The following is a 19,256-nucleotide window of genomic DNA, read 5'->3' as shown; positions in this document are numbered from 1 at the left end:
CTTTAAACCTTAATTGACACAATAAAAGGTCAAACCTAAACCAGGCCTGCTGTGCTCGGGTAGCTGCTGGAGTCCAGCTAGATGAAGCACCAGAACAGACGCCTTTATTAAGTGTATAATAGATTTGTTCAAGTGTCTGAGTTGAATGAAGCAGCATTATATTCACAAGGACCTAATCTTCATTGCAACTCAGAACTGTGTATGTGGTTAAAAAGACTGTTACAAAGTTCTGTGTGCCTATATGAGAGAATATGTCAGGCTTGTAGTTGGCACTTGCGTTTTTTTTTGTTTTTTTTTCCCTCTGGATTTTGTCCTAAGAGAGTGTCAGACCTCAATATCACCCCATCCACATCACGCTCTCTTGGCTCCAGCAACCCTGCCTTCTGTCACAGTAAGGGTCTATCTTTTCTAATGATTCATGCTCTTTTTCTACGCAGTACACAGAAACACTGTCAAGGAGGATTCTCGCCCTTTCCCCTTTAATTTAATGAAGAAAAATAAATGGAAAAATGTCAACTTCAACCCAAAGCTGGTCATCTTTCATGTCTTTTTTTTAATTTTTATTTTAATGTTGTTTTCACGTTCACAAAAAATACTGCCTTATGTCTGTGTGAAAAAGATAAAAAGATTTCTGTAAAAAGAAAATTGAAAAATAACAAAAAGGCGTATTGTATTCAGCTTTTGCCTTTGTATGTATATAAACTCTATCATTCAGTCCTTCATTGTGTTTGAGCGTTTTCTGTCTTCTTTCAGATACTACAATTATGTACCATTCCTCTCTGCTGACTATTTTAGCCAATATTCATGTAATTTTATGCTTATTTGAGTCTTGTGTCATTATCTTAGCAACATTCTAATGGCAAACCTTTTTGGAATCATTCCTGAGTCATGCTTGTTGTGAGCGTTCCAAATGATGACGTTCCGTTTCAGTTAGGATTCCGTCTTAGAAGGTAGCTGCTTATGTAGACAGTAAACAGCAGGGTAGCTCACTATGTTTTGAATCAGAGCTAATGTTCCATAATTGCTCAGTGAGTCAGTTCATAGTCTCATATCTGTGTAAGCTGTATTGTTGTGGTGACATCCTCAGCCTTCAGCGGGAGGCTTCCTTCCTCTTCGGTGCGTCTTTCAACTCCAGACAGAAAGAACCTGTTTGATACCGATGCCTCAACCCACAAAAAAGGAACACAGATGGTCCGCTGAGATGTCTTGGTTTCCTCCTCCAGCTTTTTGTATAGACCCCACAAGGACTGGATTTATTGCCGATTACACATCACCACTTAGGCCACCCAGCGGAGTTCCTGTTCGAGTTTACACTCCTCATTTTACGATATACAACTTGCATGCAGTATATATCAAGTAGCGACTAGAGCATGCAGAGTGGGAAAGATCCCGTCGCTGTAGGGAAAATCACTGGAGAGGCCTACCACGCCAAGCCTGTGTTTGCTAAACACAGGCAATGAGAAGAATATGACCACTATTTAAGCCACCATTTAAATGTGCAAATTTCAGGGGAATTTCCCCATGGGAAGACCTTACTTATGTGCTGAGCCCCGTCCAGAAATCACAGGAGCTGCATCCAGACTCATACTTTTAGAGTATGTGCTGTTCCATGAAGAATTAACTTCTCAACAGTTAATGAAGTACGAGGTATGCAGGTGTGCAGTATAAATACATTCCCAGACATGCTACATCCATACTGCTAGTGCATTTGCATACTGCATAGAGAGGTGAGCATATTCTGACCAGGACTGAGCCTTTCAGAAGGGAATTTAGAATGCATCTGATTTCCAGTTGAAGAATTTGAATCAAGAATGCAAATGGGGTGAAAAATTCTAATTTTGAACTTTTCTTAAGTGAAATAATAAAATAATTTGTTAAGATAATGAGTGCTCTTCTCACTTTGTGGACAAAACCGCAAATTTCTAACGGAAGCTGTATGTACGCTCGTCCGTTTTCAACGCATCGCGTCGCTTCATGTCCCCTACTCGCTTATTAAACTATAACAGGTGAGTTATTACAAAAACACGGTCATTGCGACACTCTAAAGTAATTAAACTATGGCGCCATGTGCTTTTTAAAACCATTTTCATAGGTTAATTTGAGAAACACCACAGACCGGAAATGTAAAGTACTGTTCCGCATTTTCTGGAATACGGTGAACAGGTGGGGCCAATTCAAATTCACACTCGTGAATTTAAAGCGAACCAATTCTGAATTTTGTCCCACCCTGACTGTGACGCAGTGAGAGTCTGTGCACCTCAGGAATGAGGGAGTTCTGCCTTTTTGCTTCTCCTGGATAAGCAGAGCAGCCAATGATTGGCAACCATCTCCATCCCATAAAGCCCTATATCCAAACAAGAGTGGCCTGTAGAGCTCTCTTTCTGTTTAAAGTGCATGTATATATAGAAATACTTCTGCATATGTTTTTACAGAGAGGCACAGAGGATAAGAGGTCCGTGTGTGGGTGTGGAAACGATGTGGTTTCAACCGTAGCGGCCAAAGGCACACTGATTGCAAAAAGCAAGGGGAGAGAGTGAAAAAAGAACAGCAAGCGCCTAAAATAAACGCTGTGTCCATAGGATGGAGAGGCATGGAAAAACGTCTTTTTTCACATCACTTGACTTCATGAAGGTCATAAAGAAAACAAGACCCGTCACTTACATGAATGCGGTGCATTGTCTGGGTTTTGTGGTGAGTTGCACTCAACAATTTGTCCGTCCTACTTGGAAATGGCATTATCATAAGCAAAGTTTGCCTTAGCACACATAAATCTACGCTAACTACGTGACTGCGCATAGAAGAATGATATGTGACATGGAGAGAGAACTAGAGCGCTATTTACCTGTGCAAAACTCAATGCCACAAGCCTAAGGCCTAAGGTAGCTACGTTTAATTCCTTTGATACTCTTGTCCTAGAATATCTGAACAGATTTGGAGAAATTTAGCATTACATCACTTGCTCACCAATGCTCTGCAGTGAATGGGTGCCGTCAGAATGAGAGTCCAAGCACATGATAAAAACATCACATCAATATCCACCAATGTATTTGGTTAGATCTGTTTTAGACCATTTTAACTCATAAACAGTGCTTGATCTGTTGACATTTCTCTCAGAAGAGAACTTTTTCAATAGAGAAAGCATTAATATGGAAGGAATAAAGGTAAACAACATCTTGATAGATTTGTTTCTTACAAACACAACTTTTCACTTCACAAGGTGTTAATTTATGGATTACTTGTGGATTTTTTTGTCAGCTGTTTGGACGGCACTTATTCACTGCAAGAGGATACATTGGTGAGCAAGTGACGTAATGTTAATTTCTCTAAATCTGTTTGGATGGAGAAACAAACTCATCTCAATCTTGGAAGCCCTGAGGGTGAGTAAATTTTCATTTTCTTTTAAAGCAATTATGTCTTTTGTATCCCAAGTCTAATGACTTAGAAAAGTAACAGCACACTTCTCCCTTTCAAACGCTCAATTGGAGGTGTCATTCATTTCTGGAGCACAAACTGTGCTGGATGAGTTACGCCTTTAAAGTTTCATACTTAAGGTTGGCAGTTTGTTGAAATCCCTAACCTTTAGTTTGAGCAATAGTTATAGCGATGCTTGCCTTAGCAAGCAGAACTAATGATAGATTGAACGGAACGAAGAGAGACTGATCTTTTCTGCTGACGCTAGTCTTTTTTGGAAAAAAAACATATCAACAAATTACAGACAGACAGGCAGACCTGCGCTGGGATTTTACCTATACTGTAAATCAGCGATGTTGCTGAAAATTAACAGGCTCGTTGAGAGTTAAACAACTAATTACAAGGCCATTATTAAGTGTGCGCTCGCACACGTACAGTGCGGTAGAAAGAAGCAGACATGTAAGAGCCATTACAAGCTCTGACAGGTTTCTAGAGAATGATCTTACCTGGAGCTTGGATGAAACGACAGCTCGAAAGAATGTCTGTCTGTCCCGATCGAACGGAACAATGTCAAGATGCACCGAAATGACTTTATTTCAGCGAGCTTGTGCTCATGTTATATATAGGTAATGAATGGAGCAATTCTGAGAAGGGTTTTGGAACCGAGTCAGAGCCCGAGGACTGGAGCTGGGTTTGATTATGCACAGGAGTGAGCGGGTCCTGGGTTGTTTGTCAGATAAAAGCTGCTTTTCGAACACATCACGCTTTTTAGCTTGTCTCTATCCTGGCCATTTTGACATGCTTACATTCTGCTTACATTTGATCTGCCGTGGCAGACGTGAGGGAGAGGGTTCAAAGGCCTCGCATTCCCACGACAGCCGCAGTGTCAGTCAGCTCGCCGTTTCCACAGAGAGACGGGTTCCTTAACCCGTACGAAACGAAACTTTAGAAGGTCCCTTATAATACCTTCATCCCTCAATGTTGTTACAACAATTGGGATGGGAAAAGGGCTCAGCAGATTGAGATGTTATCGATACTTTTGTCAGAATCTTTCACACTCATTGCCAGCAGAAAGCTCCAGATGTCAGAGGTGGGTACGCAGCGGTAGATCAGGCCCATATGTGCGCCGTGACTCAGGAGTTGAGCGCTGCAGAATGTGTGTTCTGGAGAAATGGAGTTGGGCCTGACCCGCCGGCCCCTCCACGCTCGTTAAAGCAATATCTTCACATGTGGAAACCCGATACGGCTCTACTGCGTGTTTGTCCTCCATTGTCATCTACCGTTCGTTCAGTCGCTCCATATGTGTGAGGGACTGTGGCTGCACCCCACCAGAGCCCAGAGCCAAAAGTATGATTGTCGTATTTATGCGTTTGTAGGGCTGCAGCAATCTCTGTGTGGCATAAAAGTTTTCTGAATCAAGTTACAGCGCTCTGTTATTCAAAACCACGTTGTTAAATGATACTTTTTATTGCTTTTTCATAAACGTTGCATATCGAGTAATGCTTTGTATGTATGATTTCATTTTATGCAATAAGGGTTGATGTAAATGTGACATTGATTTTTAACTATTTCAAACTAAATTTTACAGTTCTTCTATAATTATATATTTAACCTAAACCTTGTTGAATTTTAACAGCTTAAACGGAAATCAACAAAAAAGTTAGGTAAAAATACTATCATAAATTAAATATATCTGTTTTGTTTTATATATGTGGGTAAATTTTTTGAAATTGGGATTTATACATCATCTGAAAGCTGAATAAATAAGCTTTCCATTGATTTGTTAGGATAGGACAGTATGCCTTTAAAGATGTCCAAATGAAGTTCTTAGCAATGCACATTACTAATCAAAAATTAAGTTTTGATATATTTACGGTAGGAAATTTACAAAATATCTTCATGGAACATGATCTTTTTGGGATCGGTAACTAATATACCTGTGCTATTTATGACTGGTTTTGTGGTCCAGGATTACATATTTATTTGCAGCCTACATGATCAAAAATACAGTGAATACAATAATATTGTGAAAAATATTTAAAATACATATATTTTAATTGTAGCTTATTCTGTGATGGCTGTGAGGCTGAATTTTCAGCAGCCATTACTCAGTCTTCAGCGTCACATGATCCTTCAGAAATCATTCTAATATGTTTATAACAAGAAGAATCATTATTAATAACTGAACACCAGTCATAACTGAAACCAAAATCAGCATATTAGAATGATTTCTGAAGGATCATGTGGCATGAAGACTGGAGTAACGATGCTGAAAATTCAGATTAGCATCACAGGAATACATTTTTCAGTATGTTGCAATAATATTTTAAAATGCAATAATAATTCACAATATTATTGTTGTGTGTGTATTTTACAGCCTTGGCGTGCATAAGAGACTTCTTTCAACAACATTTAAAAAAATCACAGGTGTGTGACCTTTTCTACTAATATGTCCAAGTGTTTATTATAAAGTAAACCTTTGTATACGAATATTTGAAAACTCTTGAAAAGTTTTGATTAGGTTTCCAAAGTATACCCAGGCCTGCCACAATAAAGATCATCTCTCTTATAAAAACTAATTACTACATCTTTATTGGCTGACTAATAGGAGCAGCGGTTGGGACACTAGTCCAAGTGTTCGTCAAATGGGAACGCGCTGTTGGAGGACTGTGGTTTCTCTCCCTCCCCTGTTCCGAAGCTGGAGAGATGGGGAGGGCAGGCCCATGAGTAGGCAATGCACAAACTAGTCAAAACTCAGTCTTTCACCCCCCTGCCTGCGGACCGAAGCAGTCGCTAGAGTTTCTTCGTCGTCTGCTTTTAGTGCTTTCTGTAAGCACCAGAGTTTTAGGCGAAAAGCCCGAACGAACAGCCTCTGGAAAGAAAAGAGGGGGAAAGTTTAAAAAAGGTTTCCGTGTGTCCTGCGCGAAAGGAGGATTTAATGCAGAACTGCAAAAAGTTGTGAATGCATGAGAGCTCTGTGAGGTGGACTGATTGACTCCAGACTGCTTTTGTCTACTAATTTCTCTAATAAGGAGGAAAAGGCTTTTGTCGCTCCTGTTGCGCACCGCCAGCGCAGCGCGTTTGTTTGCGCTCTTGTCAAACTTTCGAATGTTTAATTGACACCTGTTGCGTGACGTCGCCCGGTAAGTGTATCAAAACTTTGAAAAGTTTACCTCGAGTGATTTTCGCGGAACTTTTTTTTTGCAATGGACAGCGCCGGACTGTTTTGGAGTATGTTCTTGAAGTGAATGAAACGCAGAAAAACAGTGGAAACGCAAATGCCAAGTTGAATTGATCGGAGGTGGATTTGTTTCGTATTTTCAGAAGTAACTCCTACTTTGTATGCGCTTCAAAAGAACATCACGTAGAGGAGAAGACCAGCTTCAGCTGTCAGGACTTCAGCTCTGGAACTTTGGAGGAACTTTTGGAGACCTACGCTGAACGGATAGATCGAGATCTGCAAACAAGTAAGTTGTAGTTACTATCCAACGTTGTAAAAGTTGTACTGTTTGCAAATGAGTTTGATGTTGATGTTGCCTCAAGCTTTGCTTGTTATAAGAGAAGTTTGTACCTTCAGAAAAGTCGGTCAGCGAAACTTACAGGCTTCATAAACACCATTCATCTCAAAGTTTCTACGAAAATATGTTTTTGCCCAAGGCATAGGAGAGCGGAGTGAGTTGTAACATCAGTTTGAGCAATTAGTAAATGAGCAACAGGAGTAAAATCTCTGTCACACATGTCCACCAAACCTTCCTGAGGTGACAGTACAAGTTGTAACACTCTTTGTTTAAATATAACTTTTTGGGATAAAATGTTGACGGGTATTAAATGACAAACTTAGTATCATCTGAATCAACAGGTCCTCTTGTTTAACATCCACACAAGCGTTCCTCTACTCGTTTTACTTAAAAAATAGACGTATTAACCAGACAAGAGAGGATTTTAACACTTTTCCAATGTACAAACACAAAGACTGCAAAAGTGAGACCGTGTAGCCTATATAGGCCTGCGTTTGACACAGCGGTGAGAGTTACTAACATTCACACAGTTATGTTTTATGTGTTTCTACATGAAATCTTTTTATAAACAGTTTTACTTTTAATATAAACGCTTTCTGATTGTTTACCTTTTGTATAAAAATTGCAAGGATGAGGAGCGGTGTGATTTTAGGATTATTTTGAGCAAGAAAATGACCAGATTCGTTCACATAATGTGCATGTTTTCTATTAGTGTTACAACCCTCTTTTGTACTTACAACCCTCCGCACCCTTGTTTGGTGCTTGACATTAATTTACATAGGTTAAGGTTAAATTCTAGATTTATAACGTATTTAAATATGTAACAGACAAATATGGAAATGCCATAAAAAAGCTGAGAGAGACACACAGCGCAAAAATCTCCGCGTTACAGACGTTTAAATGTTTTACAACACTCCCGTTCTGCACTACAGCTTTTGAGTCTTATTTAGTAATTGTTGACATAAAAAACACTCGTATCCTTTTAATTTTTTAATGGTCCAGAGTTGGCTTGTTTTAGATGACTCACTCTGACTGGGATACTGTAATGATCTGAATCACTTACCGTCTTTCCTCTCAGTGGATGTGGGGCACATCTTTCAAACTAAGGTCAAATGTTTAAAATGATTTGATCGTGATTGGGATCTTGCAGAAACACTTCATGTAATGTGTCGAAGCTGAAAAAATGATCGACATTTGCTGACTTTTGGTGCAGCTATTAAATAAGCCATCTGCAGTCTGTCAATGAAAAAGATCTCTCGGCCATTTGGAAAGCGCTTGGGTCCAAATTATTGGAGGTTTGAGGAAGCCAGACTTTAAAGCCAGATTTTAAACCGTCTATTCTTTTACATACAACTGATGTTACATATGTGTGTGTGTTTCAACAGTGTTTCCAAATGTAACAGTAACCTCAAAAATTAGATTACAAATTAGTCACGGCGCGCCAAATGTGTACGCAAACGGAAGTCATGTTCGGCTTCAGAATGCAACCATAGCAACAGTACGCTGCTCAAACGTTTGAAGTCGGTTCAGGATTTAAGTAAACAAATATTGTGATTAATTATCATTTTATAATATACACACGCATTGCGAAACTACAACTGTTTTGTGTAAAACGTCTTGTTGGTTTGCTACCCTGATATGGGAGCCGAGATCAAATCTGGGGTGTGTGAAAATTAATTGAATAATTTAGAAAAGGACATTTGGAAGATCGTCATCTTAAAGTTTTTTCTGAGATTAATTTTTCATTTAAATTTTAAGCTGTCCAAGGCATTTGCTTTGTTTAAAAACAACAAAACAAAGGTAATTCACTTTTTTTTAACATATGTGACCCTGGATCACAAAACCAGTTATGAAGGAATTTTTTTTTTTAATTTCGGATTTATACATCATCTGAAAGCTAAGTAAATAAGCTTTCCATTGATGTATGGTTGTTAGGATAGGACATTATTTGGCTGAGATACAACTATTTGAAAATCTGGAATCTGAAACAATCAAAATATTGAGAAAATCGCCTTACTAATACTACTAATCAAAAATTAAGTTTTGATACATTTATGATAGGAATTTACAAAATATCTTCATTGAACATGATCTTTACTTAATACCTTAATGATTTTAGGCATAAACTATTTGCTACAAATATACCCGTGCTACTTAAGACTGGTGTTGTGGTCCAGGGTCACATAAAACATTGTCTTTTACAACAGTACTTTTAAACTTTAACCTTAAATATGTTTGTGTCTTGAGGATATGGACATTTGAGCAGCTGGGAGGATGTACAAACAGTAAACTGTATTATTTGAGTCTCAAAGTGTTGGAAAGTAGCAATCTGTTAAACGTCTGAAGTATTTTTAAGGGTCAACGAACTTGTTAAGCGCTTCTGTTTTGTTTCATTATTATGGATATTTCTTGTTTTGCCCTCTCAGCACTATTTGAGTTTCTGTGTGTTTGTGTAACGTAAAGCTACCTTTTCAGTGCCTCTGGAACGATAAGAAGATTCTTGTCTGCTCGGGCCAAAATAGTTTCTAACCGCAAAAATATAAACAGGTGTCGTTTAACCAAACACGTGAAGATTTAGATGTACTCTGAGGCTCTCTTTTATCAGCTCGAACTGAGGAACAGACAGTGGGAAGCAATATCTCCTGTTGTGTGTATAAACGCTGGCTGCGGGTTTCATTCCCCTATGTCGGCCGTATAATTCATGCATTTGCGTTTTACCTTTTCTCCCTGCCAGAGACTGTATTTGTGCAGGTTTAATTGATATGCGGGCCTTGTGTGAAACGTACTGGCCAGATGTGCTGTTTGTAAGTCCTTATCGATACTTAACGGTGAAGTAAACCACACTGTCGCACACGAAATGCGCTTTTTCTCTCTAACAGCCCACTTTTGGGACTAGTGGAGTTTATGACTGAGGTTAAGAGGGTCCACGGAGTTCTGTGCTTTAATTTGGCGTACCATTTCCTTTTGAAATCGTATGCTCTACACCCTACTTCGGGTAAGAGCAAACAGGCATCGGCGTTGCACTTGATTATTCCCATTTGTTCTGCGGCGACGTGGTGATTTGAATCAGCATGAATCTGAAAATGTGTTATCCATGGTGCGGTAAATATCTAGAGGATGTATATGGAAGTGTGTTTGTTGAGGTTTCCCCTTTGTTAATTAGTTTTAAAAGAGTTTGTGGCCGCTTTCTTTGATCACGCTGCCTAAAGCCTCGTTTTTTGAAGGGAAAGGGGTCGGATATCTGATCAAGAGCCGGCTGTTTAGCTTTCAGATGTTTTTAGGCTCGTTCCTACCTCAGCCCAGGGTTTTCCCCTTTTCTCCTTTATATGTGTCTATCTGTTTTTCTGTGGTATTTGGAATGTGACGGGGGCTGGGTTGATTAAGACATTGATTCATTTAATGAAATGTTTGAGTTCTGGGGTGGAATGAGAAGCTGCAGACACCAGTCGTGTATCTGTGGCCAAAGCTCTGGGAAACCTCTCAAAAGCTGATTCAGAGAGATAAAACCGTCAACAGCCCACCTGCACAAGCCAACCTGCCTCTCTTGCCTGAGCACGCGCTTCACGCACACACATATACATCCCCTATCATCCGCAGCACACACTCTTTGGCTCTCTGTCTGTTTTTCTCTTTCTCTCTCGCTTACCTTTCTTTCTCTCAGTCACTCTCAGGACACGATCACAATCCGAATGCATCCTTTTCTTGAAAACACGACAGCACCCAATATGTAGCGATCTGTGTCCTTTGATGTTCCTGATCACCAGGATCCAGATGCCTCGCAAAAGTGTGATAGTACTCCCCACCAGGCTCTCCAGTCCATTGAGAGGTTGGGTCTCTTTCTTTCAAGTGCAAATAGTACCACCCCCTGCTCACAAGCACTTGTCTTGGCCTCTGACTCTATCATGTAAGCTTTTCTGTCAGCGATTTGGGGACTGATAAAAGTGCCCACAGCCTGGCCCGAGTCTGATGTGTCTGGCATTGATGTGTGCATATGACCCTTTCATCCACATGCTAAGAAAAAGATGGTGCGGTGATGTGTGACCAAATGCAGAAGATCAAATGCAATGGCTTTTGTGGTCTTTTGTGGAGGAAATTAGGAAGATGCTTATATCAAAAAGATGCAAAGGGCCACAAAATTTGACACATTTGTTTAACCTAAGCTATACGATATGTTTATTTGCAAAAACAGCTCTGTTAGATAACTATGTTCAAAAATCATGTTTTTTATGATGTTATTCATGTTTAAGCTGTATTATTATTATTTTGTTGTAGATATATTACCCAGCTGCAGTTTGATTGAGATTAATTGGAATGTACAATGACAAAACATGATAAAATAATAAAATAATTGCTAAAATAAATCAAATAAATATTTTAATAAATAGTAATAAATAATAATAATAATAATAAGAAAAATAATCTGCCATATTTAGCAAGAGTTTTCTTTTTTATACAGGTATTGGCATTTATATTGCTTACATTTTCTGTATGTAGTTATATATTATATTTCATATATAAAACAATTTTATTTTTTTATTTTATTTTAATTGATTTTTTTTTTTTCAAAAATAGATGCAGTTGACTGAATAGATCCAAAGGGGCAAATATATATATATATATATATATATATTTTTTTTTTTTTTTTTAATGAAATTGTTTTAATTTATTTTCAAAAATAGATGCAGTAGTCTAAATAGATTATATGTATATGTAATTACATTTTATACCATTTTACATTTTTTGGATAATCTATGTAATTTTGTAGAATCTATTTATGCATGAAAAACATTCTTGTTCATAGCTAAAATTATAAGTTAGCTAAAACGTTTAATAAACAACTACGCAAGGGGTGGAGGATGTGTGAAATGGCAATTCTGCAAAGTTCATGCAGATTCTGGACTATAGGTCAGACGTCACGTGAACGGGAGCTTATGGGATCATCGTTTTCTCACTCACTCTCCCAGACTTATAATGCAGCGTAAACTCAAATCTAGACTTGCTGAGCAACTGTTTAACAGTTCTGCATCGCACTGCACTTATTTTTCACCAGAGATTATGGGCTCCTGACTGGAGCTGTTTTCTAGCTTGTAATCATGTCGGAGACAGTGTTATTTGTTCAGATGCTCACAAGAAGCTCCAGGTGTGCACTCTTTAAAACATGCCACTATTTCAACACCGCCTTAAGAATAGGAACCTATGCTCATTGATTACAGGCATCCAGTCTGTGAAATGCTCGTGTTTGGCCTCCTGCCTTTCAGCCGTTGAAGGGCACAGCGTATCGACATCACGTCGGGCCTGCCTGTCCGTGTATTTACCTTCATCACCTGTGACACGTATTCTGACGCGCGTCAGCATCTATTGCACACATGCGTATTGACGTCCTGTCCAGACACAGAGACAGCCATCAGCAGAAGTGCTGCGCGCATCTCGAACGCATCATGAGTAATGCTGAAATTACAGTGCCGGTTGATGCGGATTTAGCATGACGTCTACCAAGTGCCAAAGAACAGCTGTCATAAGCAGTGTCACTGTTTGCCCTTAAGCTTGTTTATAGCTAGCTACCTGCATAATAACACACTTTTTAATGGCACAGACATGGGAAGGTAGCTCTATCGCCCCCTTGAGTTTACTGAAATGTTAAGTATGTTTTTATGCATTCAGACCTTATAGTTTCTTCTTACTTTTTAGACACAGTTAAGCTCCATAAAACAGTGGCTGTGGATGTTACTGGCTGAATAAAACATACATGATGTTTCTCCCCACCAGGATGTATTGTCAGTGCACCGTGGCGTCAGCCCAGTGTAAACACAGCTGTATGTGACACTTCTGGCCAGCTGTTAATTTGTGAGTGCGTGTTCACCACGAGAAGATTCCCCGTCGGCTATTTAGCAGAATTCAGGGATATTCCCGCACATCAATCAGCTAAGCAAATGACTTGGTGCTTATGTTTAAGATTTAGAGTTTTTGAAAAGAGATTTTATAGATATAGACTGCTGTTGTGTGCATTTGTGTGTGTGTGTTTAAGCACTTTTAGGCCTGTGGAGTCCTGCTCGAGATTTCCAAGTGTTGTAATAGATAAAAGCCATGCGTGTGAATCTCTCCCCCTCGCTGTTAGATAATGATGTGCAAAATTGGTCGTCTTGATGGTGAGTCTTTGAGTGTGGCCTGGGCAGCAGGATGGGTTTGAAGCGCAGCGGGGTTGCTGGAAGTTGTTGAAGGGTGCAGGAGTGGATGATGTGCCTCTTTCTCCTGGTTTTATGCCCTAATTGAGCTCTGCTATGGCTCTGAGCCTGGCTCAGCAGTGTTTACAAAGTCTCTTCTGTAAGCTGGATATTAGCAGACTACGTGTTTGGGTGTTTGTATGCGTGTTTATGTATTCACATGTACATATTTACAAAGGATGTGCACCGGGGTGCTTGGAAGCGACAGCAGTGATGGATCATGGAAATGCTATTTGTGTAGTATTTTTGTCTTGTTTTTCAGTATAAATTAGTAAACATTTTTAAATCAAGAAATATTTACTATATTAGCAAATATTTATTTAAGGAACATTTATTTTTTAAATCTTGTTTTCTGGGAAATGTGTTTTACTTTTCACAGTGTAGCACTGATACAGGGTCATCTTTTTTAATTTTGTGACTTCTAACAACTAGTTGAAGCACAAAACAATTTTTCAAAATAATATTATGTTATATATATATATATATGAATTTATTTGATCAAGAATACAGAAAAAAGAAAACTGCAAAATGTTATTACAATATAAAATTATGTTTTTTTATTTTAATACACTTTAAAATATAATTTTTTCCTGTTATGCAAAGTTGAATTTTCATCAGCTGTTACTGCAGTTTTAAGTGTCACATGATCCTTCAGAAATCATTATAATATGCTGATTTATTATTAGAATTATCAGTGTTGAAAACAGTTGCTGCCAAATATTTTTTTTTGGAACCTGTAAATATTTTTTTTTCAGGATTCTTTGATGAATAAAAAGTTAAAAAGAACAGCATTTATTTAAAATAGAAATCTTTTCTAACAATATACACTACTGTTCAACAGTTTGGGGTGAGTAATTTTTATTCTTTCTTTTTTTGAAAGAAATTATTATACCAAGGATGTGTTAAATTAATAAAAGGTCGTAGCATAGATTTACATTGTTAGAAAAGATTTATATTTTGAATAAATGCTGTTCTTTTTAACTTGTTATTCATCAAGAATCCTGAAAAAAAGGATCACAGGTTCCAAAAAAATATTTTAGAATGATTTCTGAAGGATCATGTGACACTTAAGACTGGAGTAACAGCCGATGAAAATTCAGCGCTGCGTCACAGGAATAAATTATATTTTAAAGTATATTAAAATAAAAAACATTATTTTATATTGTAATAATTTTCAGTATGATGTTTTTTTTCTGTACTTTTGATTAAATAAATGCAGTCTCGATAAGACTTCTAAAAAACATTACAAGTCTTACTGATCCCAAACTTTTGAGCGGTAGTGTGTAATAATAGCATTTAGTTTGAGTATTACTATTAGGATGTTGTGTTTTCATTCTCTATCATTTGTAATTGTAAATATTGTTTTTGCATAAAAACTGTCATTTCAAAAGTTTTTGGTTGTGCAGTTCCAAATAAAATCATACACATTGAAAATTTGCATGCTACAATGCGATGGTCAAAGATGTCCATCTGCAAGCTGAACTCGTTTGATCTTTCCCTGGTGCTGTACTGGTTAAGCTAGTTAAGAAGTCTGGTAATGATACCAGCACACCAACATACCATGCTGGAAAGCAACATCAAAAACATGCTGGTCTTCTAAGCAGGCTATGATCAATGCTTGTCTATACTAGTCTTGCATTAGGCATGCTAGCTCACAAATGGAAAGATTTCCTTTCAATCAGTAATGCCAGAGATGTGTAATGCAGAGTTTTCATTGGCAGGATTTCAGCATGCTTTATGGCATTAATGCTGTTGCATGAATGCCTTGAATAAGTCAGACTCTTTATACTTAGCTCATCAAAACAAGGACATTTCAGTTAGAAATAATTGGTTTACAGCTGCACATAAAAGTTCTTCTTGCACTATGACTTCAGGCTGCGTTTCATCGTAGGCAATACTGTTAGAGAGCTCAGGTGTATATGCATTCATGAATGTTGCTATAGAGCAAACGAGTATTATTATGCATTATGCATTAGTCTTTTTTTCTACAGCGATGTGTTGCAATCGTAGGCTTCTGACAGGGGCAGCACTAAAGAGCTGCCGGGGGATTTGGGTGAGAGCGGGCGGTTCTGCTCTGCACATTTGAACACACTGAGTGAGGAATAGGGTTTAAGGAGTGAGCTAAGGAGATTGCGAGGGCACTAGCAGAGCGCCGGTAATAGACTGGTATAATAGCTGTGTAAATCCTGCTTGAGCCTAGACACACACACACACACACATACACTCACATATGGCCACGCTTTCTCTAAAACACTCTCATTTTCTCCTCTCACATGTTTTCTTGTTCTTGCACCAATTGAAACACAATTTCCCCACAGTTTAGCTTCACACACATACACTCGCTAGACGAGAGACTGACCTCGCTGCCCCGGCCCTCACAGCAGCCTTAATTGGTGTCATTAAGAGCTCTGAAAGCCGGGAGATAATTGGCCGGGCCCACTTGAGCAAACAGGACTTCAATGGAGTCATTTAACAGCGTGATAGGGTGAGGGTCTGGGGAGTCCTGGGAAGAGGGCTGACAGCGAGAGAGGGGGAAATGGGGTGTTTGGGTTAAAAAAGGGTTTCTCTTAAACAAGATTTTGGGGGGCAAATGGTGGGAGTTCACCTAATCTAGCGCTGTGACCTAGTAACACTGAAACACAGTGTGCTGTTATTGTTCCAAATTTGCCTGCTCTGAGATGTCGCTCTAAAAAATAGTTAGTTTTATAAATTCGGAGGCATTACTAAATGGCATGTTAATGCTATACGGCATCTAAATGTTAAGAGTGTAATGTGTTCTTGTTAGTAGTGTTTCCTGATTGGTTTTAAAGGGATAGTTCACCCGAAAAATGCAAATTCTGTCATTAATTACTCACCCTCATGTCGTTCCAAACCTGTAAGACCTTCATCTTTGGAATGCAAATTGAAATCCAGGAGCTTTCTGACCCTGCATAGACAGCAACGCAACTCTCACGTTTAAGGCCTAGAAACGTAGTAAGGATATTGATAAAATAGTCCATGTAACATCAGGGGTTGAACTTTAATTTTATGAAGTTACGAGAATACTATTTGAGCACAAAAGAACAAATGGTAAAATAGCAAAAAAGAACAACTTATTCAACAATTTCTTCTCTTCTGTGTCATTTTTTGACATGGCAGTCATCGACATGCTTAAATGATGTCTTTTTAAAAGTGGCAGGTGACAGCTCTTTAAAGCAGGATGGATTCTGATTGGCTGTCAGTGATTTTAGCATTCATCAGCTGGTAAAAAATTGTTTTAAAAGTTAGTCCAAAGATATCGTTCCCCTGTGCCGTAATTGTTATAGTTATGGTGTGAACTCTGCTATATGCTATTGGAATTATTTTTTAAACTATAACTTTATTTCTATAGCTATAGTCCTTGGTGTGAACAGGCCTTTACTGTTTTACTGTTACCTTTTTAAAAGTAAAGGTTCCAAAAGGGAATTTTCCCATTTTTGGTTCCCCACAGAACTTTTCAGTGAAATTTAAAAGATTTTTTTTTTACAGTTTTAGAACATTTGTTACCCTGGACCACAAAACCAGTCTTAAGTAGCAAGGGTATATTTGTAGCAATAGCCAAAAATACAATGTATGGGTCAAAATTATAGATTTATCTTTTATGTAAAAAATCATTAGGATATTAAGTAAAGATCATGTTCCATGAAGATATTTTGTAAAAAGCTTAATTAATAATATGAATCAAAAAAATCACCCTTATGACTGATTTTGTGGTCCAAGGTCACATATAAGAACCCTTTTCCACCATAAATAACCTTTTGTGCAATAAAAAGCTTCTATGGATGTTAAAGGTTCTTTCTGGAACCATAGATGCCAGTAAAGTACCTCAAGACATGCAGTTTGTGTGCTTGCGTTTAGTCAGTTTTATTGCCTAAAATTCTTGTTTGTTTAATATTTTTACTCTTTTTTGAAAGTAATTTAAATGTGATGCAAACACAAGCTCTGCTTCTTATTGTTGCTATTCTCAGTGTAAATAAAGGCTGAATGAAATGGTGTCTCGGACTAAACGTGCAATAGAACTTCTGGTTTTGTTTGCAGAAATTCAGAACCACAGCCTGAATGGCTTTTATAAAGTGAATAGAGACCTGCATGTCCCAGTGTCTTTGGTTGTGTGGAGCCGTGGTGGGCTCTATGGGGGCATCAGGATGTTCGGAGGGACTAGGAGCAGCAGCAGGTCTTTTGTTGGGCTCATTTAAGACCGAGGTTTCCCACTCCACTGCCACAACATTGTGGCTTTTATTAGAGTCCCCTCACATGCTCACAGCCAGATTCACACACTCGGGAAGAAAAAAACCCAAATGTGCACTCCGTCTACTTCCCTTAACATGCTGATGTGTGTGTTTTTTTTTTCTTCCTCATGCATCTTTCTTTTTGTTCCTATGTAAAATTGTACTTTTCTTTCAGCTTTTATGTCTTGCTATTTTCTGCTTTCTAACAACATCCCTAATAACTCTCTTTCTAAAGCCTAAAGCCTTTGCCTTAGGCGCATTTCACGACTGATTTCACCTCATTGTGAGCTAGTTTACAGAAACACGCTGACTTCAACGCGTTCGAACGGACGAGCAGAATCTGGGGTACCATTAATCCGCTGTGCAGCATTTGGGAGCAATTTGGCATTTTGCATCTTCAATTTCTCTCCGCTCTTACCACCTCTCCTCCGCCACCAACTCACTCTCTTGGTCGGATGATGAAAAGATGGATTCTAACCCGCCATTAATGAGGATTAGCGGGGCAGGGAATGTTTGTCAGAGAGCCAAGCAGATCAAAGATGCTGCTCAGCGGACCGTGAACTCCTCCAAACCCGTGATACCAAGAGTATGTGGTCGTTTACACGAGCAAAACAAACAACCAAGCAGCAACACCCCTGGACAAAGCGCCGGGTGTCGTGGCTCGTCTCGAACGCCAGCGAGGCACATCTTTACCGTCTGACCCCAAATGACACAGCAGGGGCCCGCGCTGTGTGTCCCGGGCCGGACGGCTGTGTTGATCTATTGTAAATCACGCCTCTTTCAGCCGGCCAACCCAAACACGGCCCCGGTGAATGGGACTCGTTGGACTGCTGGTGTGGTCCTCCGTTTATTTGCCTCCACATCCACGGAGGCTCTTTTAAAGAGCCATTTAGAGCGTGCAGAGGCCTCAAGACGACGTTTAAAGCAGACGTGGCGGAAGGGACGCGGCACAGGAGACACAACAGGTGCTGCGTTGTGCATCTGTGTGTGTATCCGAGCATGTTGGTCTGAATGGTTACTGTGAATTAAGGCTCCCTCGGTGGTGTTCTGCATTCCAGGAGTGTCATGATTATCACCATCATTGTTATTACAATGCAAACAGACTTATGTTTAGATAGATGGAAATTGACTTGCAGTCAGTAAGTCAGAAGGAAAAATTATTAATAGTTGGGTTTTATATATGATGTTTTATGTATAATACTTGCAATTATTATAAATTCCATAATGATATGAGTATTTATATTCATAGATGTATATAAAGAAATAACCTTTTCATTTTTATTTTTATATTTTAAAAACTTTAAGATTTAAATTTAATTCTTAATAATAATATTATAGAAATTTCATTAGTTTGGGGTTGTAAGATTTGTAAAAGTTTGTAAAAGTCTCTTCTATTCACCAAGGCTGCATTTATTAGATTAAAAATACAGTAAAAACTCAAATATTGTGAAAAATTATTGCAATTTAAATTAAGTGTTTAAAATGTAATTTATTCCTGTGATGCAAAGCTAATATTTCAGCATCGTTTACTAGTCTTTAAGTGTCACATGATTCTTCAGAAATCATTCTGATATGTGACCCTGCATCACAAAACCCATTTTAAGTAGCATGGATATATTTGTAGCAATAGCCAGAAATGCATTGTATGGGTCATTTTTTTATCCCAAAAATCATTAGGTTATTAAGAAAAGATCATGTTCCATGAAGATCCTACTGTAAATGTATCACAACGTAATTTTTGATTAGTAATATGCATTTATAAGAACTTCATTTGGACAACTCTAATGGGGATTTTCTCAGTATTTTGATTTTTTTGCACCCTCAGATTCCAGAGTTTCAAATAGTTGTATCTCGGCCAA

General features: G+C 38.5%; 1 protein-coding gene across 1 annotated transcript in view; it reads left to right on the top strand.

The window, feature by feature from the left end:
* Nucleotides 1–6,136: 6,136 nt before the first annotated feature.
* wnt5b (wingless-type MMTV integration site family, member 5b) overlaps nucleotides 6,137–19,256 on the top strand; it is an 88,535-nt gene continuing 75,415 nt past the window's right edge. The window contains exon 1 of the mRNA XM_051107695.1: nucleotides 6,137–6,878. The gene's annotated coding sequence lies outside the window, so the exon portion shown is untranslated. The remainder of the gene's footprint in view (nucleotides 6,879–19,256) is intronic.

This window comes from Labeo rohita, chromosome 4 (genome assembly GCF_022985175.1).
Source record: "Labeo rohita strain BAU-BD-2019 chromosome 4, IGBB_LRoh.1.0, whole genome shotgun sequence".
In the NCBI taxonomy this organism is placed as follows: domain Eukaryota; kingdom Metazoa; phylum Chordata; class Actinopteri; order Cypriniformes; family Cyprinidae; genus Labeo; species Labeo rohita.
This window is presented reverse-complemented; position numbering and strand designations above follow the sequence as displayed.